The sequence below is a fragment of the Anomaloglossus baeobatrachus genome, chromosome 9 (genome assembly GCF_048569485.1).
Source record: "Anomaloglossus baeobatrachus isolate aAnoBae1 chromosome 9, aAnoBae1.hap1, whole genome shotgun sequence".
In the NCBI taxonomy this organism is placed as follows: domain Eukaryota; kingdom Metazoa; phylum Chordata; class Amphibia; order Anura; family Aromobatidae; genus Anomaloglossus; species Anomaloglossus baeobatrachus.
In genome coordinates, this window is record NC_134361.1 from 123,512,195 (window position 1) to 123,528,019 (window position 15,825).

Genomic DNA, 15,825 nt, shown 5'->3' on the forward strand with positions numbered 1-15,825 from the left:
CCCATACACAGATGCTACATACAGGAGTGATAGGAAGGCTCCAGGACACCAGCGCTCCTCAGCCCCATACACAGCTGCTACATACAGAGGAGTGATAGGAAGGCTCCAGGACACCAGCACTCCTCAGCCTCATACACAGCTGCTACATACAGAGGAGTGATAGGAAGGCTCCAGGACACCAGCACTCCTCAGCCTCATACACAGCTGCTACATACAGCAGGAGTGATAGGAAGGCTCCAGGACACCAGCGCTCCTCAGCCCCATACACAGCTGCTCCATACAGAGGAGTGATAGGAAGGCTCCAGGACACCAGCGCTCCTCAGCCTCATACACAGCTGCTACATACAGCAGGGGTGATAGGAAGGCTCCAGGACGCCAGCGCTCCTCAGCCCCATACACAGCTGCTACATACAGAGGAGTGATAGGAAGGCTCCAGGACACCAGCGCACCTCAGCCCCATACACAGCTGCTACATACAGAGGAGTGACAGGAAGGCTCCAGGACACCAGCGCACCTCAGCCCCATACACAGCTGCTACATACAGAGAAATGATAGGAAGGCTCCAGGACACCAGCGCACCTCAGCCCCATACACAGCTGCTACATAGAGAGGAGTGATAGGAAGGCTCCAGGACACCAGCGCTCCTCAGCCCCATACACAGCTGCTACATACAGAGGAGTGATAGGAAGGCTCCAGGACACCAGCGCTCCTCAGCCCCATACACAGCTGCTACATACAGAGGAGTGATAGGAAGGCTCCAGGGCACCAGCGCTCCTCAGCCCCATACAAAGCTGCTACATACAGAGGAGTGATAGGAAGGCTCCAGGACACCAGCGCTCCTCAGCCCCATACACAGCTGCTACATACAGCAGGGGTGATAGGAAGGCTCCAGGGCACCAGCGCTCCTCAGCCCCATACACAGCTGCTACATACAGCAGGAGTGATAGGAAGGCTCCAGGACACCAGCGCTCCTCAGCCTCATACACAGCTGCTACATACAGCAGGGGTGATAGGAAGGCTCCAGGGCAAGAGCGCTCCTCAGCCCCATACACAGCTACTACATACAGCAGGGGTGATAGGAAGGCTCCGGGACGCCAGCGTTCCTCAGCCCCATACACAGCTGCTACATACAGCAGGGGTGATAGGAAGGCTCCAGGGCAAGAGCGCTCCTCAGCCCCATACACAGCTGCTACATACAGAGGAGTGATAGGAAGGCTCCAGGGCACCAGCGCTCCTCAGCCCCATACACAGCTGCTACATACAGAGGAATGATAGGAAGGCTCCAGGACACCAGCGCTCCTCAGCCCCATACACAGCTGCTACATACAGAGGAGTGATAGGAAGGCTCCAGGACACTAGCTCTCCTCAGCCCCATACACAGCTGCTACATACAGAGGAGTGATAGGAAGGCTCCAGGGCACCAGCGCTCCTCAGCCCCATACACAGCTGCTACATACAGAGGAATGATAGGAAGGCTCCAGCGCTCCTCAGCCCCATACATAGCTGCTACATACAGAGGAGTGATAGGAAGGCTCCAGGACACCAGCTCTCCTCAGCCTCATACACAGCTGCTACATACAGAGGAGTGATAGGAAGGCTCCAGGACACCAGCGCTCCTCAGCCCCAGGACACCAGCGCTCCTCAGCCCCATACACAGCTGCTCCATACAGAGGGGTGATAGGAAGGCTCCAGGGCACCAGCGCTCCTCAGCCCCATACACAGCTGCTACATACAGAGGAGTGATAGGAAGGCTCCAGGACACCAGCGCTCCTCAGCCTCATACACAGCTGCTACATACAGAGGGGTGATAGGAAGGCTCCAGGACACCAGCGCTCCTCAGCCCCATACACAGCTGCTACATACAGCAGGGGTGATAGGAAGGCTCCAGGACACCAGCGCTCCTCAGCCCCATACACAGCTGCTACATACAGAGGAGGGATAGGAAGGCTCCAGGGCACCAGCGCTCCTCAGCCTCATACACAGCTGCTACATACAGCAGGGGTGATAGGAAGGCTCCGGGACGCCAGCGTTCCTCAGCCCCATACACAGCTGCTACATACAGCAGGGGTGATAGGAAGGCTCCAGGGCAAGAGCGCTCCTCAGCCCCATACACAGCTGCTACATACAGAGGAGTGATAGGAAGGCCCCAGGGCACCAGCGCTCCTCAGCCCCATACACAGCTGCTACATACAGAGGAATGATAGGAAGGCTCCAGGACACCAGCGCTCCTCAGCCCCATACACAGCTGCTACATACAGAGGAGTGATAGGAAGGCTCCAGGACACCAGCGCTCCTCAGCCCCATACACAGCTGCTACATACAGAGGAATGATAGGAAGGCTCCAGCGCTCCTCAGCCCCATACATAGCTGCTACATACAGAGGAGTGATAGGAAGGCTCCAGGGCACCAGCGCTCCTCAGCCCCATACACAGCTGCTACATACAGAGGAGTGATAGGAAGGCTCCAGGACACCAGCGCTCCTCAGCCCCATACACAGCTGCTACATACAGAGGAGTGATAGGAAGGCTCCAGGGCACCAGCGCTCCTCAGCCCCATACACAGCTGCTACATACAGAGGAGTGATAGGAAGGCTCCAGGACACCAGCGCTCCTCAGTCCCATTCACAGCTGCTACATACAGAGGAGTGATAGGAAGGCTCCAGGGCACCAGCGCTCCTCAGCCCCATACACAGCTGCTACATACAGAGGAGTGATAGGAAGGCTCCAGGACACCAGCGCTCCTCAGCCCCATACACAGCTGCTACATACAGAGGGGTGATAGGAAGGCTCCAGGGCACCAGCGCTCCTCAGCCTCATACACAGCTGCTACATACAGAGGAATGATAGGAAGGCTCCAGGACACCAGCGCTCCTCAGCCCCATACACAGCTGCTACATACAGAGGAGTGACAGGAAGGCTCCAGGACACCAGCGCTCCTCAGCCCCATACACAGCTGCTACATACAGAGGAGTGACAGGAAGGCTCCAGGACACCAGTGCTCCTCAGCCCCATACACAGCTGCTACATACAGAGGAGTGATAGGAAGGCTCCAGGGCACCAGCGCTCCTCAGCCCCATACACAGCTGCTACATACAGAGGAGTGATAGGAAGGCTCCAGGGCACCAGCGCTCCTCAGCCCCATACACAGCTGCTACATACAGAGGAGTGATAGGAAGGCTCCAGGGCACCAGCGCTCCTCAGCCCCATACACAGCTGCTACATACAGAGGAGGGATAGGAAGGCTCCAGGGCACCAGCGCTCCTCAGCCTCATACACAGCTGCTACATACAGCAGGGGTGATAGGAAGGCTCCGGGACGCCAGCGTTCCTCGGCCCCATACACAGCTGCTACATACAGCAGGGGTGATAGGAAGGCTCCAGGGCAAGAGCGCTCCTCAGCCCCATACACAGCTGCTACATACAGAGGAGTGATAGGAAGGCTCCAGGGCACCAGCGCTCCTCAGCCCCATACACAGCTGCTACATACAGAGGAATGATAGGAAGGCTCCAGGACACCAGCGCTCCTCAGCCCCATACACAGCTGCTACATACAGAGGAGTGATAGGAAGGCTCCAGGACACCAGCGCTCCTCAGCCCAATACACAGCTGCTACATACAGAGGAATGATAGGAAGGCTCCAGCGCTCCTCAGCCCCATACATAGCTGCTACATACAGAGGAGTGATAGGAAGGCTCCAGGGCACCAGCGCTCCTCAGCCCCATACACAGCTGCTACATACAGAGGAGTGATAGGAAGGCTCCAGGGCACCAGCGCTCCTCAGCCCCATACACAGCTGCTACATACAGAGGAGTGATAGGAAGGCTCCAGGACACCAGCGCTCCTCAGTCCCATACACAGCTGCTACATACAGAGGAGTGATAGGAAGGCTCCAGGGCACCAGCGCTCCTCAGCCCCATACACAGCTGCTACATACAGAGGAGTGATAGGAAGGCTCCAGGACACCAGCGCTCCTCAGCCCCATACACAGCTGCTACATACAGAGGGGTGATAGGAAGGCTCCAGGGCACCAGCGCTCCTCAGCCTCATACACAGCTGCTACATACAGAGGAATGATAGGAAGGCTCCAGGACACCAGCGCTCCTCAGCCCCATACACAGCTGCTACATACAGAGGAGTGACAGGAAGGCTCCAGGACACCAGCGCTCCTCAGCCCCATACACAGCTGCTACATACAGAGGAGTGACAGGAAGGCTCCAGGACACCAGTGCTCCTCAGCCCCATACACAGCTGCTACATACAGAGGAGTGATAGGAAGGCTCCAGGGCACCAGCGCTCCTCAGCCCCATACACAGCTGCTACATACAGAGGAGTGATAGGAAGGCTCCAGGGCACCAGCGCTCCTCAGCCCCATACACAGCTGCTACATACAGAGGAGTGATAGGAAGGCTCCAGGGCACCAGCGCTCCTCAGCCCCATACACAGCTGCTACTTACAGAGGGGTGATAGGAAGGCTCCAGGGCACCAGCGCTCCTCAGCCCCATACACAGCTGCTCCATACAGAGGAGTGATAGGAAGGCTCCAGGGCACCAGCGCTCCTCAGCCCCATACACAGCTGCTACATACAGAGGAGTGATAGGAAGGCTCCAGGACACCAGCGCTCCTCAGCCCTACACAGCTGCTCCATACAGAGGAGTGATAGGAAGGCTCCAGGACACCAGCGCTCCTCAGCCCCATACACAGCTGCTACATACAGAGGGGTGATAGGAAGGCTCCAGGACACCAGCGCTCCTCAGCCCCATACACAGCTGCTACATACAGAGGGGTGATAGGAAGGCTCCAGGGCACCAGCGCTCCTCAGCCTCATACACAGCTGCTACATACAGAGGAATGACAGGAAGGCTCCAGGGCACCAGTGCTCCTCAGCCCCATACACAGCTGCTACATACAGAGGAGTGATAGGAAGGCTCCAGGGCACCAGCGCTCCTCAGCCCCATACACAGCTGCTACATACAGAGGAGTGATAGGAAGGCTCCAGGGCACCAGCGCTCCTCAGCCCCATACACAGCTGCTACATACAGAGGAGTGATAGGAAGGCTCCAGGGCACCAGCGCTCCTCAGCCCCATACACAGCTGCTACATACAGAGGAGTGATAGGAAGGCTCCAGGACACCAGCGCTCCTCAGCACCATACACAGCTGCTACATACAGAGGAATGATAGGAAGGCTCCAGGACACCAGCGCTCCTCAGCCCCATACACAGCTGCTACTTACAGAGGGGTGATAGGAAGGCTCCAGGACACCAGCGCTCCTCAGCCCCATACACAGCTGCTACTTACAGAGGGGTGATAGGAAGGCTCCAGGACACCAGCGCTCCTCAGCCCCATACACAGCTGCTACATACAGAGGAGTGATAGGAAGGCTCCAGGACACCAGCGCTCCTCAGCCCCATACACAGCTGCTACATACAGAGGAGTGATAGGAAGGCTCCAGGGCACCAGCGCTCCTCAGCCCCATACACAGCTGCTACTTACAGAGGGGTGATAGGAAGGCTCCAGGGCACCAGCGCTCCTCAGCCCCATACACAGCTGCTCCATACAGAGGAGTGATAGGAAGGCTCCAGGGCACCAGCGCTCATCAGCCCCATACACAGCTGCTACATACAGAGGAGTGATAGGAAGGCTCCAGGACACCAGCGCTCCTCAGCCCTACACAGCTGCTCCATACAGAGGAGTGATAGGAAGGCTCCAGGACACCAGCGCTCCTCAGCCCCATACACAGCTGCTACATACAGAGGAATGATAGGAAGGCTCCAGGACACCAGCGCTCCTCAGCCCCATACACAGCTGCTACATACAGAGGAGTGATAGGAAGGCTCCAGGGCACCAGCGCTCCTCAGCCCCATACACAGCTGCTCCATACAGAGGAGTGATAGGAAGGCTCCAGGGCACCAGCGCTCCTCAGCCCCATACACAGCTGCTACATACAGAGGAATGATAGGAAGGCTCCAGGACACCAGCGCTCCTCAGCCCCATACACAGCTGCTACTTACAGAGGAGTGATAGGAAGGCTCCAGGGCACCAGCGCTCCTCAGCCCCATACACAGCTGCTACATACAGAGGAATGATAGGAAGGCTCCAGGACACCAGCGCTCCTCAGCCCCATACACAGCTGCTACTTACAGAGGAGTGATAGGAAGGCTCCAGGACACCAGCGCTCCTCAGCCCCGTACACAGCTGCTACATACAGAGGAGTGATAGGAAGGCTCCAGGACACCAGCGCTCCTCAGCACCATACACAGCTGCTCCATACAGAGGAGTGATAGGAAGGCTCCAGGACACCAGCGCTCCTCAGCCTCATACACAGCTGCTACATACAGAGGAGTGATAGGAAGGCTCCAGGACACCAGCGCTCCTCAGCCCCATACACAGCTGCTCCATACAGAGGAGTGATAGGAAGGCTCCAGGACACCAGCGCTCCTCAGCCTCATACACAGCTGCTACATACAGAGGAGTGATAGGAAGGCTCCAGGACACCAGCGCTCCTCAGCCCCATACACAGCTGCTCCATACAGAGGAATGATAGGAAGGCTCCAGCGCTCCTCAGCCTCATACACAGCTGCTACATTCAGAGGAGTGATAGGAAGGCTCCAGGACACCAGCGCTCCTCAGCCTCATACACAGCTGCTACATACAGAGGAGTGATAGGAAGGCTCCAGGACACCAGCGCTCCTCAGCCCCATACACAGCTGCTACATACAGAGGAGTGATAGGAAGGCTCCAGGACACCAGCGCTCCTCAGCCCCATACACAGCTGCTACATACAGAGGAGTGATAGGAAGGCTCCAGGGCACCAGCGCTCCTCAGCCCCATACACAGCTGCTCCATACAGAGGAATGATAGGAAGGCTCCAGCGCTCCTCAGCCCCATACACAGCTGCTCCATACAGAGGAATGATAGGAAGGCTCCAGCGCTCCTCAGCCCCATACACAGCTGCTACATACAGAGGAGTGACAGGAAGGCTCCAGGACACCAGCGCTCCTCAGCCCCATACACAGCTGCTACATACAGAGGAGTGATAGGAAGGCTCCAGGACACCAGCGCTCCTCAGCCCCATACACAGCTGCTACATACAGAGGGGTGATAGGAAGGCTCCAGGACACCAGCGCTCCTCAGCCCCATACACAGCTGCTACTTACAGAGGAGTGATAGGAAGGCTCCAGGGCACCAGCGCTCCTCAGCCCCATACACAGCTGCTACATACAGAGGGGTGATAGGAAGGCTCCAGGACACCAGCGCTCCTCAGCCCCATACACAGCTGCTACATACAGAGGAGTGATAGGAAGGCTCCAGGACACCAGCGCTCCTCAGCCCCATACACAGCTGCTACATACAGAGGAGTGATAGGAAGGCTCCAGGACACCAGCGCTCCTCAGCCCCATACACAGCTGCTACATACAGAGGAGTGATAGGAAGGCTCCAGGACACCAGCGCTCCTCAGCCCCATACACAGCTGCTACATACAGAGGAGTGATAGGAAGGCTCCAGGACACCAGCGCTCCTCAGCCCCATACACAGCTGCTCCATACAGAGGAGTGATAGGAAGGCTCCAGGGCACCAGCGCTCCTCAGCCCCATACACAGCTGCTACATACAGAGGAATGATAGGAAGGCTCCAGGACACCAGCGCTCCTCAGCCCCATACACAGCTGCTACATACAGAGGAGTGATAGGAAGGCTCCAGGGCACCAGCGCTCCTCAGCCCCATACACAGCTGCTACATACAGAGGAATGATAGGAAGGCTCCAGGACACTAGCTCTCCTCAGCCCCATACACAGCTGCTCCATACAGAGGAGTGATAGGAAGGCTCCAGGACACCAGCGCTCCTCAGCCCCATACACAGCTGCTACATACAGAGGGGTGATGGCAAGGCTCCAGGACACCAGCGCTCCTCAGCCCCATACACAGCTGCTACATACAGAGGGGTGATGGCAAGGCTCCAGGACACCAGCGCTCCTCAGCCCCATACACAGCTGCTACATACAGAGGAGTGATAGGAAGGCTCCAGGACACCAGCGCTCCTCAGCCCCATACACAGCTGCTACATACAGAGGAGTGATAGGAAGGCTCCAGGGCACCAGCGCTCCTCAGCCCCATACACAGCTGCTCCATACAGAGGAATGATAGGAAGGCTCCAGCGCTCCTCAGCCCCATACACAGCTGCTCCATACAGAGGAATGATAGGAAGGCTCCAGCGCTCCTCAGCCCCATACACAGCTGCTACATACAGAGGAGTGACAGGAAGGCTCCAGGACACCAGCGCTCCTCAGCCCCATACACAGCTGCTACATACAGAGGAGTGCTAGGAAGGCTCCAGGACACCAGCGCTCCTCAGCCCCATACACAGCTGCTACATACAGAGGGGTGATAGGAAGGCTCCAGGACACCAGCGCTCCTCAGCCCCATACACAGCTGCTACTTACAGAGGAGTGATAGGAAGGCTCCAGGGCACCAGCGCTCCTCAGCCCCATACACAGCTGCTACATACAGAGGAGTGATAGGAAGGCTCCAGGACACCAGCGCTCCTCAGCCCCATACACAGCTGCTACATACAGAGGAGTGATAGGAAGGCTCCAGGACACCAGCGCTCCTCAGCCCCATACACAGCTGCTACATACAGAGGAGTGATAGGAAGGCTCCAGGACACCAGCGCTCCTCAGCCCCATACACAGCTGCTACATACAGAGGAGTGATAGGAAGGCTCCAGGACACCAGCGCTCCTCAGCCCCATACACAGCTGCTACTTACAGAGGAGTGATAGGAAGGCTCCAGGGCACCAGCGCTCCTCAGCCCCATACACAGCTGCTACATACAGAGGAGTGATAGGAAGGCTCCAGGGCACCAGCGCTCCTCAGCCCCATACACAGCTGCTACATACAGAGGAGTGATAGGAAGGCTCCAGGACACCAGCGCTCCTCAGCCCCATACACAGCTGCTACATACAGAGGAGTGATAGGAAGGCTCCAGGACACCAGCGCTCCTCAGCCCCATACACAGCTGCTACATACAGAGGAGTGATAGGAAGGCTCCAGGGCACCAGCGCTCCTCAGCCCCATACACAGCTGCTACATACAGAGGAGTGATAGGAAGGCTCCAGGACACCAGCGCTCCTCAGCCCCATACACAGCTGCTCCATACAGAGGAGTGATAGGAAGGCTCCAGGGCACCAGCGCTCCTCAGCCCCATACACAGCTGCTACATACAGAGGAGTGATAGGAAGGCTCCAGGACACCAGCGCTCCTCAGCCCCATACACAGCTGCTACATACAGAGGAGTGATAGGAAGGCTCCAGGACACCAGCGCTCCTCAGCCCCATACACAGCTGCTACATACAGAGGAGTGATAGGAAGGCTCCAGGACACCAGCGCTCCTCAGCCCCATACACAGCTGCTACATACAGAGGAGTGATAGGAAGGCTCCAGGACACCAGCGCTCCTCAGCCCCATACACAGCTGCTACTTACAGAGGAGTGATATGAAGGCTCCAGGGCACCAGCGCTCCTCAGCCCCATACACAGCTGCTACATACAGAGGAGTGATAGGAAGGCTCCAGGGCACCAGCGCTCCTCAGCCCCATACACAGCTGCTACATACAGAGGAGTGATAGGAAGGCTCCAGGACACCAGCGCTCCTCAGCCCCATACACAGCTGCTACATACAGAGGAGTGATAGGAAGGCTCCAGGACACCAGCGCTCCTCAGCCCCATACACAGCTGCTCCATACAGAGGAGTGATAGGAAGGCTCCAGGGCACCAGCGCTCCTCAGCCCCATACACAGCTGCTCCATACAGAGGAGTGATAGGAAGGCTCCAGGACACCAGCGCTCCTCAGCCCCATACACAGCTGCTACATACAGAGGAGTGATAGGAAGGCTCCAGGACACCAGCGCTCCTCAGCCCCATACACAGCTGCTACATACAGAGGAGTGATAGGAAGGCTCCAGGGCACCAGCGCTCCTCAGCCCCATACACAGCTGCTACATACAGAGGGGTGATAGGAAGGCTCCAGGGCACCAGCGCTCCTCAGCCCCATACACAGCTGCTACATACAGAGGGGTGATAGGAAGGCTCCAGGGCACCAGCGCTCCTCAGCCCCATACACAGCTGCTACATACAGAGGGGTGATAGGAAGGCTCCAGGACACCAGCGCTCCTCAGCCCCATACACAGCTGCTACATACAGAGGGGTGATAGGAAGGCTCCAGGGCACCAGCGCTCCTCAGCCCCATACACAGCTGCTACATACAGAGGAATGATAGGAAGGCTCCAGGACACTAGCTCTCCTCAGCCCGATACACAGCTGCTCCATACAGAGGAGTGATAGGAAGGCTCCAGGACACCAGCGCTCCTCAGCCCCATACACAGCTGCTACATACAGAGGAGTGATAGGAAGGCTCCAGGGCACCAGCGCTCCTCAGCCCCATACACAGCTGCTACATACAGAGGAATGATAGGAAGGCTCCAGGACACCAGCGCTCCTCAGCCCCATACACAGCTGCTACATACAGAGGAGTGATAGGAAGGCTCCAGGACACCAGCGCTCCTCAGCCTCATACACAGCTGCTACATACAGAGGAGTGATAGGAAGGCTCCAGGGCACCAGCGCTCCTCAGCCCCATACACAGCTGCTACATACAGAGGGGTGATAGGAAGGCTCCAGGGCACCAGCGCTCCTCAGCCCCATACACAGCTGCTACATACAGAGGGGTGATAGGAAGGCTCCAGGACACCAGCGCTCCTCAGCCCCATACACAGCTGCTACATACAGAGGGGTGATAGGAAGGCTCCAGGGCACCAGCGCTCCTCAGCCCCATACACAGCTGCTACATACAGAGGAGTGATAGGAAGGCTCCAGGACACTAGCGCTCCTCAGCCCCATACACAGCTGCTACATACAGAGGAGTGATAGGAAGGCTCCAGGACACTAGCTCTCCTCAGCCCCATACACAGCTGCTCCATACAGAGGAGTGATAGGAAGGCTCCAGGACACCAGCGCTCCTCAGCCCCATACACAGCTGCTACATACAGAGGGGTGATGGCAAGGCTCCAGGGCACCAGCGCTCCTCAGCCCCATACACAGCTGCTACATACAGAGGAGTGATAGGAAGGCTCCAGGACACCAGCGCTCCTCAGCCCCATACACAGCTACTACATACAGAGGAGTGATAGGAAGGCTCCAGGACACCAGCGTTCCTCAGCCCCATACACAGCTGCTACATACAGAGGAGTGATAGGAAGGCTCCAGGACACCAGCGCTCCTCAGCCCCATACACAGCTGCTACATACAGCAGGGGTGATAGGAAGGCTCCAGGACACCAGCTCTCCTCAGCCCCATACACAGCTACTACATACAGAGGAGTGATAGGAAGGCTCCAGGACACCAGCACTCCTCAGCCCCATACACAGCTGCTACATACACAGGGGTGATGGCAAGGCTCTGGTCACAACCTGAAGTAGTTATACAGTATGAACGTCTTGTACTCTTTGCTTCAAAACGTTAAGTGACACATGTCCCCAGCTTTATAACAGGAACGTCACACTGCACAGCAGACGCCAGCAGCCATAAACCAGGGCATACTCAGGCTGAAGATAGGGGTGGCACCAGCCTCAGGCAGAAGACATCCAGGTACACATGACAGCAGGGATCATAACAAGGAGAATGCGTAGATCAGTAGATGGATGGGCAATGAATCACATGTAACAATAGTAACAATAGAGAGGATGAGGGGTAAGTTGTGGATGGGTAGTTAGTGCGGGGAACACACACATGCACCTAGGACTAATAATAGAGCAGCGGATGATGGCAAGGCAGTACATACCTGGCTCTGGGGCGCCGGGCACACTGCGCAGGGGGCGGGATGCTGCTCTCTATGGGGTCTTTGTGTACTAGGCAGTGTGATGGAGGACACCGCGCCCTCGCTCTCCAGCAGGTGAGCACCCTGTGTCCCCCGGTGACAGTGACGTCGCCCCAGCTCCTTCCAGGAAGGTTCCCGGCGCCTCCTTCGGAGCTGGGCAGACTGAGGCCGCGAAGACACCGCCTCCCCTCTCCAGCCTTTCTCTCTTAAAGTGACAGTGTCTGCTCTGGTTTTTCCTTGCTTCTTCCAGGAAATGAAATGCTTTACTGCAGCGGCGACTCTTCCCCCAGTGAGAAACCCGGGAAGTGCAGCCCCGGCCGGGAGCGGAGGAGTCCGCCTCAGAGCTGTGTCCCTGCGGCTGTGGCGGCCTCATCCAAGTCCACAGGAGATCAAAATTAGAGAACAACACACAATTTCCTAAATTTTATTTTCATTGTGTCATCCTATGTGATTATATTCTAACACTAGAAGGTGGCCCGATTCTACGCATCGGGTATTCTAGAATTTACGTATTGTGTAGTTCATGTATGACTTTTGTCATATATATATATATATATATATATATATATATATAGATGTTGTTGTATGTAGTTACCAAGTGTTTGTGTAGGGCGCTGTACATGTTCTGGGTGTGGCGGGGGGTGAGAGCGGTGTTGTATGTGTGTTGCGTTGTTTGTGGAGCGCTGTGTGTCTGTAGCGTTGTGTGTGTGTTGCGCGGTTTGTGTGTGTGTTTTGGGGGAGGTATGTTTTGTGCAATGTGTGTGTTGTGTGGTATGTGCGTATATTTGTGTGTGCAGCGTTGTCTGTGTGTGGGTGTCTCTGTAGGGCAGTTGTTTGTGGTTCCCAGTGTGTGTGTGTGTGGTGTGTTGTGCAGTGCGCGCGCGTGTGTGTGTTGGGGGGAGGTGTGCACTTCCCATCGTGCTCCATCCCCCATGCAACGCACTCACCATCGTGATCCATCCCCTATGCTGCGCACACCCCATCGTGCTCCATCCGCCATGCTGCGCACCCCCCATCGTGCTCCATCTCCCATCCTGCGTACTCGTAAACGTGCTCCATCCGCCATGCAGCGCACTCCCCATCGTGCTCCATCCCCCATGCTGCGCACTCCCAAACGTGCTCCATCCGCCATGCTGCGCACTCCCCATCGTGCTCCATCCCCCATGCTGCGCACTCCCAAACGTGCTCCATCCGCCATGCTGCGCACTCCCAAACGTGCTCCATCCGCCATGCTGCGCACTCCCAAACGTGCTCCATCCGCCATACTCCGCACTCTCCATCGTGCTCCATCCGCCATGCAGCGCACTCCCCATCGTGCTCCATCCCCCATGCTGCGCACTCCCAAACGTGCTCCATCCGCCATGCTGCGCACTCCCCATCGTGCTCCATCTCCCATGCTGCGCACTCCCAAACGTGCTCCATCCGCCATGCTGCGCACTCCCAAACGTGCTCCATCCGCCATGCTGCGCACTCCCAAACGTGCTCCATCCGCCATACTCCGCACTCCCCATCGTGCTCCATCCCCCATGCAGCGCACTCCCCATCGTGCTCCATCTCCCATGCTGCGCACTCCCCATCGTGCTCCATCTCCCATGCTGCGCACTCCCAAACGTGCTGCATCCGCCATGCTGCGCACTCCCAAACGTGGTCCATCCGCCATGCTGCGCACTCCCAAACGTGCTACATCCGCCATGCTGCGCACTCCCAAACGTGCTCCATCCGCCATGCTGCGCACTCCCAAACGTGCTCCATCCGCCATGCTGCGCACTCCCAAACGTGCTCCATCCGCCATGCTGCGCACTCCCAAACGTGCTCCATCCGCCATGCTGCGCACTCCCAAACGTGCTCCATCCGCCATGCTGCGCACTCCCAAACGTGCTCCATCCGCCATGCTGCGCCAGCATCAGCCTCTCTACCCGCAGCATCAGCCTCTCTCCTCCCAGCATCAGCCTCTCTCCCCGCAGCATCAGCCACTCTGTCCCCAGCATCAGCCTCTCTGTCCCCAGCATCAGCCTCTCTGTCCCCAGCATCAGCCTCTCTGTCCCAAGCATCAGCCTCTCTGTCCCAAGCATCAGCCTCTCTGTCCCCAGCATGCATCAGCCTCTCTCTCCCCAGCATCAGCCTCTCTGTCCCCAGCATCAGCCTCTCTGTCCCCAGCATCAGCCTCTCTGTCCCCAGCATCAGCCTCTCTGTCCCCAGCATCAGCCTCTCTGTCCCTAGCATCAGCCTCTCTGTCCCCAGCATCAGCCTCTCTGTCCCCAGCATCAGCCTCTCCATCCCAGCCTTCCCCAGTATCAGCCTCTCTCATCCCAGCATCAGCCTCTCTGTCCCCAGCATCAGCCTCTCTGTCCCCAGCATCAGCCTCTCTGTCCCCAGCATCAGCCTCTCCATCCCAGCCTTCCCCAGGATCAGCCTCTCTCATCCCAGCATCAGCCTCTCTGTCCCCAGCATCAGCCTCTCTGTCCCCAGCATCAGCCTCTCTCATCCCAGCATCAGCCTCTCTGTCCCCAGCATCAGCCTCCCCATCCCAGCCCTCCCCAGGATCAGCCTCTCTCCTCCCAGCCTCCTCCAGCACGCCATGCTCCTCTGCCGACACTCACAGATCCGATCGCATACACTCACACACACCGACACATACCCGATCGCATACACTCACACACACCTACACACACCCGATCGCATACACTCACGCACACACACATTGACTATATTGCACATACGCGCTCATACTCACAACATCCGGAGATACCACATGCTTCTGGCCATGTGATCCTCCGGCAGGTCCTGGAAGGTCACAACAGCACAGTATCGCCGCCGAGAAGCAAGCGATATCGCCGGATGCTGTGAGTGTGTGGATGCGATGTGTGTGTGAGGTGTTTGTGAGAGTGAGTGTGATCTGATGTGTGTGTATGTGTGTGTGTGTGCTGTTATGAGTGTGCATGTGGATCTTCCGCCGCTGCAGGACCTTGATGTGCTGGTAACTATGCTAGCATGGTTACCAGCGCATCACGTCCCCCACTTGCACGGGAGCCCACACCAGCATACGGCGGCAAGGCCAGCAATGCGAGGGTAAGTGTCGGCTGGGTTGGCGGCGTACGCTGATGTGGGCTCCCGTTGGGGGGGGGGTTGTACAGTACTCACCTGGGAGCCGTGACCGTGTCAGTTCGGGGAATGCGCGGGGGGGGGAGGCAGAGCTAGCGTCCATTGCGTGAGGGGGGCGGGGCGTGGCGTGGCCGAGTTGCCAATGCCTGCAGGGTGCCGGGGCGAGAGGCCAATCTGTGGGGGGGCGGAGCCTGGGCGAGCGGCTGGCCAATCCTTGTGGGGGCGCAGCCTGGGCGAGCTGCCAATCCGTGTGGGGGGGCGGGGCCATGGCGAGCCCAGCGGCCAATCAGCTTTGTGTCACCGTAAGGACACAATGTCACCAGAAGGACACAATTTTGAAGCATGACAGACAGACAGACAGACAGAATAAGGCAATTATATATATAGATGAGTAAACGCGCAGTATTTTACGCTTATTTCAGAAATTGATTTTTTTCAAAAACACTAATAAAAATGTAAATGAGATAAATGTAAAAGAACACTGATCAAAATTAGAGAACACTTTCAGACCTGTAAATTATTGGTGTTAACCCCTTCAGCCCCAAGCCTATTTTGACCCTAAAGACCAGGCCATTTTTTGCAATTTTGACCAGTGTCACTTTATGAGGTTATAACTCTGGAACGCTTCAGCGGATCCCGGTGATTCTGAGATTGTTTTCTCGTGACATATTGGGCTTCATATTAGTGGTAAATTTAGGACAATATTTTTTGCGTTTCTTTGTGAGAAAAACGGAAATTTCGCGAAAATTTTGAAAATTTTGTAATTTTCAAACTTTTAATTTTTACGCTCTAAAACCAATGAGACATATGGCACAAAATAATTAATAAATAACATTTCCCACATGTCTACTTTACA

General features: G+C 56.8%; 1 protein-coding gene across 2 annotated transcripts in view; it reads right to left on the reverse strand.

The window, feature by feature from the left end:
- Window positions 1–12,109, reverse strand: part of OPHN1 (oligophrenin 1) — a 355,691-nt gene extending 343,582 nt beyond the window's left edge. For both annotated transcript variants that reach the window (XM_075323980.1, XM_075323979.1), the window contains exon 1: window positions 11,832–12,109. The gene's annotated coding sequence lies outside the window, so the exon portion shown is untranslated. The remainder of the gene's footprint in view (window positions 1–11,831) is intronic.
- Window positions 12,110–15,825: the final 3,716 nt, after the last annotated feature.